This window comes from Molothrus ater, chromosome W (genome assembly GCF_012460135.2).
Source record: "Molothrus ater isolate BHLD 08-10-18 breed brown headed cowbird chromosome W, BPBGC_Mater_1.1, whole genome shotgun sequence".
In the NCBI taxonomy this organism is placed as follows: domain Eukaryota; kingdom Metazoa; phylum Chordata; class Aves; order Passeriformes; family Icteridae; genus Molothrus; species Molothrus ater.
Window position 1 is genome coordinate 850,947 of NC_050510.2, and position 8,632 is coordinate 859,578.

General features: G+C 44.9%; 1 long non-coding RNA gene across 1 annotated transcript; it reads left to right on the top strand.

The window, feature by feature from the left end:
- Positions 1–1,621: 1,621 nt before the first annotated feature.
- LOC118701517 (uncharacterized) lies at positions 1,622–5,807 on the top strand. The gene is made up of 2 exons (XR_008508919.1): positions 1,622–3,333; positions 3,821–5,807. It is a non-coding gene; the product is annotated as an uncharacterized LOC118701517 (long non-coding RNA).
- Positions 5,808–8,632: the final 2,825 nt, after the last annotated feature.

The following is an 8,632-nucleotide window of genomic DNA, read 5'->3' on the forward strand; positions in this document are numbered from 1 at the left end:
CAAGCTTACATGAGAGTTCCTTCCTTGCCTCTGTGCTCTCTATCTGTTTCTCCAAAGCATCTCTAAGTCTGTCCACAAATTTGATAAAACTTTCATCTGTCCCTTGTTTAATAGTAGAAAAATGCATTGTTGGCATTGACTCATCATGCATGAGAAGTAAAGAGGTTTTTGCTGCAACTGCGACGTCCTGCAGTGCCTTTTTATTCAAGGTTTCCAATTGGTCTGCTGGTTTCTGTAAGTCACCTTCACCAGCTAGTTGTTCTACCGTGAAATTTGTCTTAGCAGCATCTGCAGAATATGAATCTGATAATGTTTTTAAGTGTTTTTTCCAATGCCTGTCCCAGAACAAATATTCTGCTGGGGACAGGAGGCAGTGTGAAATATTTTTTATATCGTGGGGAAGTAAGACATGTGCTGAGAACATGGCTTCTAAGAAATTTCTAAAAATATCTGAGCTTCTGCCATGTTCTTTGGCTATATTTCTTAATTGCACTAGTTCCTTATTTGAGTTTGCCTTCCATGTCTTTATAGTGGACTCCCCACCGTTTTGTCCTTGCTTATATTCTATGGGAAAAGCATTAATTTTCTGTGCCAGCTCCCAATCACCAGACTTAGTTGCCTCCATCTTAATAAGGGCCCATGGATCAGTATACATCGTATCAGAGTCACTGCAAGCGCACTGGTCCTCTGAGGAGGACTGAGGGGGGGTGCGATCTGCGTCCTATGCTTTTTTCGGCGTTTAGAAGCGGCGTTTTTCAAAGGTTTTGTTAGCTGTTGGGGGGCACATGGCATAACCTGGCCAAGGGGAGGCGCCACTGGAGCTGGGATGGCAGCACAGCACGCACAGGACCGGGTGGTAGGGTAGCACCGTGGGGGGTCTCTGGGATCCGTTCGGGTGGCATTGAGTGTGGGTGGGGGGTTGGTGGGACGGGTGGTGGGGGCAGGGGGGCTGGGCGGGCTGGGGGTGTGGGCATGGGAGGAGTACGGGTGGGGAGGCAGTGGGACCGGTCTGGGGTGCCGCGGTTACGAGGTGGTGTGCTGGCATTGCGCATGTGTGAGGTTCCCCTGCTGTAGCAGGCACGGTGCGGGGGGGGAAGAGGGGATACCGGCGGTCACGGCAGAGGCGGTAGCGGGGGTCGGGAAGCCGTCGGGACGGGCCTGACCGCTCAGAGCAGGGGTGGTGGGAGCGGGGGCGGAGGGAGGGGGAGCAGAGGGAGCGGGGGGGGGGGGCATTGCCACCGGGGGAGTCAGAGTCACCGCGGGGCTGGGGGGGGCGGGGGGGGGGTGGGAGGGGCCGCGGCGGAGGGGGACAGAGCCGACGCAGGGGTGGAGGTGGCGGGAGGAGTGGCGGGATGGTCCGCTGCGGGGGGGAGGGCCGGCGCGGGGGAGGGGGCGGCAGAGGCCGGAAGAGGGACCCCCAGGACCGGAGGCGATGAGGAAACCAAGCCGGAGGGAGGGGGGAAGTGTGCAGTTATAGATAAGTCCAGAAGCGGGGAGTTAGGCAGCGCAGATCCCGCAGAGGGGGGGGAGGTGGGGGGGGGGGGGGCTGTGGTGAGCAGCGTAGCCTCTGCCGTGGGGGGGGCAGAGGTGGGGAGAGCTTTAGGACCCAGGAGCTGATGTGAGGCATGCAAGCGACATTCCTTAGAGTCTTTATCAGTCATTAGCATTTGAAGAGGAAGTGTCTGTTGCTAGCCTTAAGATTTTTTCTCTGTTACATTTTTCAATTGTTTTAGTTATTATATGAAATAGAGGCAAATAGTTAGTTGCAGAAAAATCCTGTTTTGTTTGTGAGATATATATGGTGTTGCCAATCTTATCCCAAAACGAATTTTCAGTGACAGCTTCCTTATTAGTTTCAGGGTATTGCGAAATAATCCATGTTACAAATTTTTTAAGGTTAGTTTTTGAGAGCTTGCCGGCGGAAAAGTTGTTAGATTTCTAAGATGGTTAAGTATATCTCTCTCTCGATTTTAGTTAGTTTTAAGGTACTAAGAGTTGTACCCATGTTAATTTTAGCCCTTCCAGCAGAAAAAAAAAAAAAAAAAAAAAAAACGAAAAAAAAAAGGTTTAGAGCCCAGAACTTATGCGCGCAATGTTAGCTAACTTATACTTACAGTTCTTGGGGTCCAGAATCTGTGGAAGGGGTCTGCTGAGGTCAGTTCTCCTCTGAACTTTTTTCGTTCAGATGTAAATTTGAGGGTCGAACTGACCCTCCCGGTGAGTTTCTTCTAAAACAAAAAAGTCTCTTCACAGGAGTAGTGTCGTCTGGTGAGGCAGTACAGAATACCCCAGGGGGCTTCGCTGCTCATCGATGAATATCGCCTCTGAGGGGGTTCCTCATCATTGGGCGCCACTATAATAAACCCTCTGATTTGGCCTAATCATAAATCAGTGCAAGATAGCCCAGGAGCTCAGTCCCCAGGGGGACAGGGTGCCCAAAGCTAAGCTAGCTCAGTCTGATCGCCGTGGGCCAACCCCCATAGCAAGCTTGGTGATTATCAGCTCTTATAGTGACCACAAGCTCTTAGGATTTCAACTCTTGCTTGCTAGGTAGGGGTGCCCTGGGCTGAGGTTGCAGCAGACGGCGGAGAGAGAAGGAGAGGCGCTGGCTGGTTCCACAGAGATGGCTTTATTGGGGAAGTCTGTGAAGGGTCCCAGCGACAGCTCTTCTTCTCCCAAATGGGCTACAGTATGCCCTTTTTATAGGGTTGGAGAGAATCCAAACTTAACCAATGGTAAGGGTTTAGGGGAATCCAGATTTGACCAATAGTAAGGGTTAAAGTAACAGCCTTATAGGGTTAGAGAGATAGGCTATGGGGCGGGGGTCAGGGAGATAGGAATTTCTTTTGCTTTCTCAGCATTCCTATTGTTCAGATTCTCCATGGGGCCTTAGCCAGGTCCATGGGATTTACTACAATCTCCTACACACAAGCTTTAAGATCTTAGGTTCTGAATCAGCTTGATCAGGAAACTTCAATTTACACTCGGGGCATATGCCCTGATGCCTATTAGAAAAGCAATACAAGCGTCTCTCACAAACTCCGCACTGCAATAGTACCCCACCAAGGGTGCCAGCCTCTCGATGCACCAAAGGCTCTCAGGAATTGCCCACAGAGGCAGGCTATTCCATTTATCACAGGGAACTCTAAATCCTCTACGGCAGGTTGTTCCCAGTCCAGACTTTCTATAGTACCAGCTGAAGTCTGATAAAGCCCCTCTAAATGAACTCGTTTGTCTCTTCTATCTATCCAATAATTCACAGGATTCACAAACTCCTAGGGGTCGAGTCCAAACCACTGGGGCAGAGGAACCCCTTGAGTTCATCTAGCCACGGTAAGAGTGTGCACAATCTACACAAATCACCACCTTTACACAATAAATGTCCTTACCCACACTTCTCCACTACCTGCTCCACTTCTCTGCCAGGCGCTCCCCGCCCCCACAGCCTGCTTTATTCGGTGCTTCAGGCCTCACTCAGCCCCTTCAATCACAGGTAGAAACCCCCCCGCAGCGTAGGTATACTCACTCGCTTGCTCTCTTTTGTACACCACTCACTTGCACGATTACCAACACATTAACATTAACCACACAATGCATTAACTATACAATGATACACTGTCCAGACACCAGACACACACACGCACACGGGTTCACTCGACTCTCCCCCAGAATTGCTAGCGGTAGCTCTGTCGGACAGTGAACTCCTGTCTCTAGTCCAGTCGCTCTATCAACCAGTCTGCCTGCAGGCACAGGAGTGAGGCTGAGCACTCAGACATCTCTGAGTGACTTATTCAGCCATCCTATCTCTCTTTTCCCCCAGGGGTCCCTCAATACATACCGTATCCTCCGCACACCAGCAGGTCCTTGTCTGTCTCCGCAAGAGGCAAGCCGAGACGAGCGGAGCTCCTCTGGGAAAATCCTGGGGCATGCCTCAGGAGGTCCATCTATGACTCTGCCCCTGTGAGGACAGAGAAGGTCTCTCCTGGCTGGCTCGCCAAAATGTGTTGCGGGAACAAACAAAAATTCCACAACTTTGTGAAAGTTGTAAAGCTGGTATGTTTATTACAGTGCTGGATGCATGTGGAAATTACTCTCTTTAAAAGACATGCGCACCTCTGGGAACTCCAGATCTTTTTTTATCCCCCTCTCAAATATATATGCATGCAATTTCACAATAGGTTCATACATATTCATTTTTACAAATTTCGCGTTACATTTGCTGCTAGTTCTTCTTTATCAGAAAGAATTCCTAGGTCAGGTTGACCTGCTCTCACAGCAGTCTCTGTCTCTCCCCCCCCCCCACGCCCTTATCTCTGTCCTTCACTGAAGCAGTTTCTCTGAGCCTAGGCTTTTTATGAGAACAGGCAGTCAGACTAAACAGCTATGTTCTCAAACTACAGAATAAACTCAAATATGTACATTTCACCTAAATCAAAATGGATTTCTACTTTGGAAAATTTCCACTCAGTCTCAAATGTTTGATCTTTGTGTACTTTTGTCTTTGTTTAAGACAATTATACAGGGTGGAGAATCTAAAATGACTTATCTCCCTTATTAGTTTTAACAAGTCCCCTTTCACCAAAAAGGAGAGATGAATGTGAGAAAAGATATGTGAAAAAACAACAGTTTATTAAAAAGGAAAACAGCAACAACCAAGATAACAGCAATAATCACTAGATACAAAGGTGCTGTGGTCTCCCTGGGAACAAAGAAAACAAGATGGTGGATAAGTCCCTCCTCCCAAGATGGTGGCCACCACAGCAGCCAGCGTGGATCAGAGGACAAAGACAAGATGATGGAGAAGCCTCCAGTTCCACCTTCCCCCGGAACAAAAAAAAAAAAAAAATCGGGAAGGCAGGGTATTATGAAGCAATTCTGGTGGCAGATGGGGGGGTGCTGGTGTTGCCTGGGGCAGCTCCGGACTTGCGGTGTCAGTTTTCCTCCTCCTTCTCTGCAACAGCACTGGTGTGTGTGTGAGGTCAGTGCTGCCACTTTGCTGCCTCTTCCTGCCACCTGCTGGACTCGGTGTCGGCACCACTGTCTCAGGTCACTGCCCCATTGTGGGGCAGAAGGGGGGGTAAATGGCCTATCTCATTGGGCACTGAAGAAAAACAGCCCCAACCCTACCGGTCCTGGCTGCAGTTACAGAGTTGTCATTTCAATGCCACACCTTGTCCTGCAGAAGCATCCTAGAAGACTCAAATGGGACTTGCAGGTCATACAGTGCCATTATCTGCTGATCCCTTCACTCAAGCAAGCCAGAAAAAATGGACCCCCTTCCAGTTGTGGTCACAATTTTTTCCCTGCTGAAACCATGCCCATAGCTGTGGCGCTAAGAGTATTTGAATAGACAGTGCTGAAAACTCTACATCCTTGTCTTTGTACCCAAGACAACTTTCAAGCCTAATCAACCAGAAGGGAGATTTAATCCATTAAACAGAGATCAGCAAACAAGCTGTAAGTGATGTCCAGGTGTTAGGAAAAAAAAATCACTTGGTAGAATTTCCTTGTTAAGGTTTAGGGCTAGACATGCTTCAGTGAACTCAGACCTCAGGGGAGGTTAACAAAGCTTTGACTGTATAGAAGTGGTACCTCTAGAAGAACACTCAGGGGACTCCCACCACCGAGAAGTCCAGAAGAAGGGCCGGCAGGACACCACAGAAACCCATGTGGTGGTGACTATCTTTCTACTTAATCTGCCTCTCTCTCCTTGTCTTGCTCTCTCTCTCTCCCTCTCTCCCCCACTTTGTCTCTCTGCTTCACATTTACTGTTGAATAAAATACATACTATTGACTTTTGCATATGATCTCATTTGCATCTTAATTTGGGCAGAGGCATCTTTTAATAATCAGAGCCTATCATTATTCCAGTGGATCTTAACATTAAATTGGTGTCAGAAGTGGGATTACCAAAAGAAAAGAAAGACTGAGCAAGCAGAGTAATTAACATGAGAAGTTAGAGAACCATTAACCAGTAGAAGATAGGATACTAATTATAAAGAGAACTATGTAACTTGTAGCCAATGAACACTAATCCCTTCGTTTGCTAAAATGTATAAATAGAAAAAAAGTCTTGATAGTTGGGGTTCTTGATTTGCAGAATATCATGGAGCACCCAGGCTTGTGCAACTCTGAAATAAATAATCAGTGTAATTATTGGCTTGTTGCACACCAGGTAATGAATCCAATTTTAATGGACAACACTACTGGAAGCAAGTTGTTTGTTTCACCTAGTTCATACAACTGCTTTTATTGCTGCTAAACCACAAAAATTGAATCACCCATAAATCATGAGTAATTGTGTCTAACCAAAACCATTCATAAAGGATCAGCTATGAATTGCTGAGATTTGGAAATAACAGTTGAGACCTGGTCTAAGAATTCTTATACCTCTCAGCATGCCTTAAGAGCTAACTTAAGTTCTCTACTTCTGTTCACTTCTATAAACACTTCCTGCCTTAGCAGTTCTTTGTAGACCCTAGTGACCTTGAATCCCAAATGCTGCTAAACCCAAAAATTAATACTTAAATGTGTGGCAGAGATGTCTTAGTTATGTTTACATTTGTTTTCTGAAAGAGAATCAAAAGTATCCCAGCAACACACAGTAAATCTACCTGTTAACATGGCAACTCTTTTTTGTCGGGATACCGGTTGTCGATTTCTCTGGGTCTGGATTGAAGGCACTTGAAACAGTAGTTCATGTTCAGACTCAAGTGTTTATTATTTTTTGTCAGTAAAACAGTTTCACTACTGTGAGTTCGGCAGCTTTTCATTAGAAGGCACAAAATGGCTAACAATCTCTTGTTACAAGGTCTTTTAAGACTAAATTATCCAATTAAGAACTGACACCTAGATTATTTTCCCTTTTAACCCAATAACTGATCCCAAAGAGCCCGCAATGTGGACTTTTCTGCTCACTTACAAAATGCCACCCAAACCCATGAAGAAGAAGGAAGAAGAAGCATGAAGAAGAAACTCAGGACAACACTCTGTGTCCTCCATCTTGCTTCCATCCACAACATACTAAAAATCCCAAAACCTAAATTTCTCACCAAGTGATACACCTACACTACTCTCTATAATCTATTTCCCACTTTTGTGGATTCTAATCTATCCTGAAGTCTGGGAAACTTTCTCCATGAATGAGAGTCAAAGTCAGTGCTCCCCTGGGGATCAGGACACCCCAGAGCAGACAGAGAAATATTCCCAGTGCTCTGGGTTTCCACACTTTTTAGAGCAACTAGATTTCCCACTGTGCTATACTGGAGTTAATGTACTGATACCGCAATTCAAATATTTCTAAACAACCCTCTCTATCCTGACTTGTATTTTGATGGATTCCTATAGCTTAACACCACACTTCCTATATATATTATACTTTCTCTCACTTGTCCTCCCCCCGATATGTGAAGGACATACCATTTCACAGTTTTCAGAATTAAATACAGAAAATATTGTTTGTATATAAATTCAAATGTGTTGTCTCATCAAAAAATACCTCATGAACTGATAAGGAGCAGTGTGCCTTCCAGTTTCTGCTATAAATCTCCAACTTAGGGGAACTTGGAAGTGAGTGAGACAAGAGGAGGAAGTGGTTTGAGATCCATATTAGCAAGGGGGGAAGGAAGAACTGTTGAGAAGTGATTGAATCTCTGACCTGATGCATCAGCCACCACCTTCCCTTCCCAATACTATTTAGAAGTCTGGTGGCTGGGAACAGGAACATATGAAAAGAGGGGTATCTTGGCAATACCTGCAATCTGTAATGGTGACATTGATCAGGAAAGCACCAACAAAAATTTAAGGTAGTAGATCTCCCAATGTACAAACAATCTAGAAACAGCTGAGCTAAGAGCAAATAGAGGATTTTTTTTTAACAGGCAGGGCATCTGCTTTCACCCTTTTAGAGGGGAATGGTCAAATGAGAAAGAAAAGGACCTCAGAGTTTTTAGTTGAAAAACCAATAAAGGTAAGATTAGTACTAGAGCAGGGAAAAAATGGAGTTTACTCAAAGGTATTAACTGAAGGAGTTTAATGAAATGGGAACATCAGAGAGAAGTAAAAAAATAATCCATTAAGCAGACAAAACCTAATCACTTTCTGAGAAAAATGCTCAAATTTTACATTTTATAATAATGTACAGCTTAAAATATTACTGCTGTTGCTGCAACTGCTAACTGAAACAGAAGAATGAACATAGGTATCAATGAACTGCATTAGCTGACAGAACAGAAGCTGAAAAAGTAACGCATTGATATGCAAAACATACGTTTCTAAGTAAAAATTTGGTTTCCACGTGCAAGGCTAGTCAGGAAACCATGTATTTTCCCTAGAAGATAGGTAATTTACAGATACTGGTCCTCAAAAGTTATGGAAATTTGACAGTTATCTTGCAATATCTTAAGGAAAGCAAATTAGGAGCAAAATAAGATCAAAAATAATCTTTTTAATCTGTTAAAAATCCTCTATTTAGATAAGAAGGTGGCATCTGTGAGAAGTAAACTGCAGTATTTAATTGCTTTTTAAGTTTTTCTAGAAAGCTGTCAAACATATCAAGGAAGTCTAGTTTAAACAAGCCTGAGTAAGAGGGAGGAAGAAGACTGTGAATAAACAAATCCATATATAAAGATCA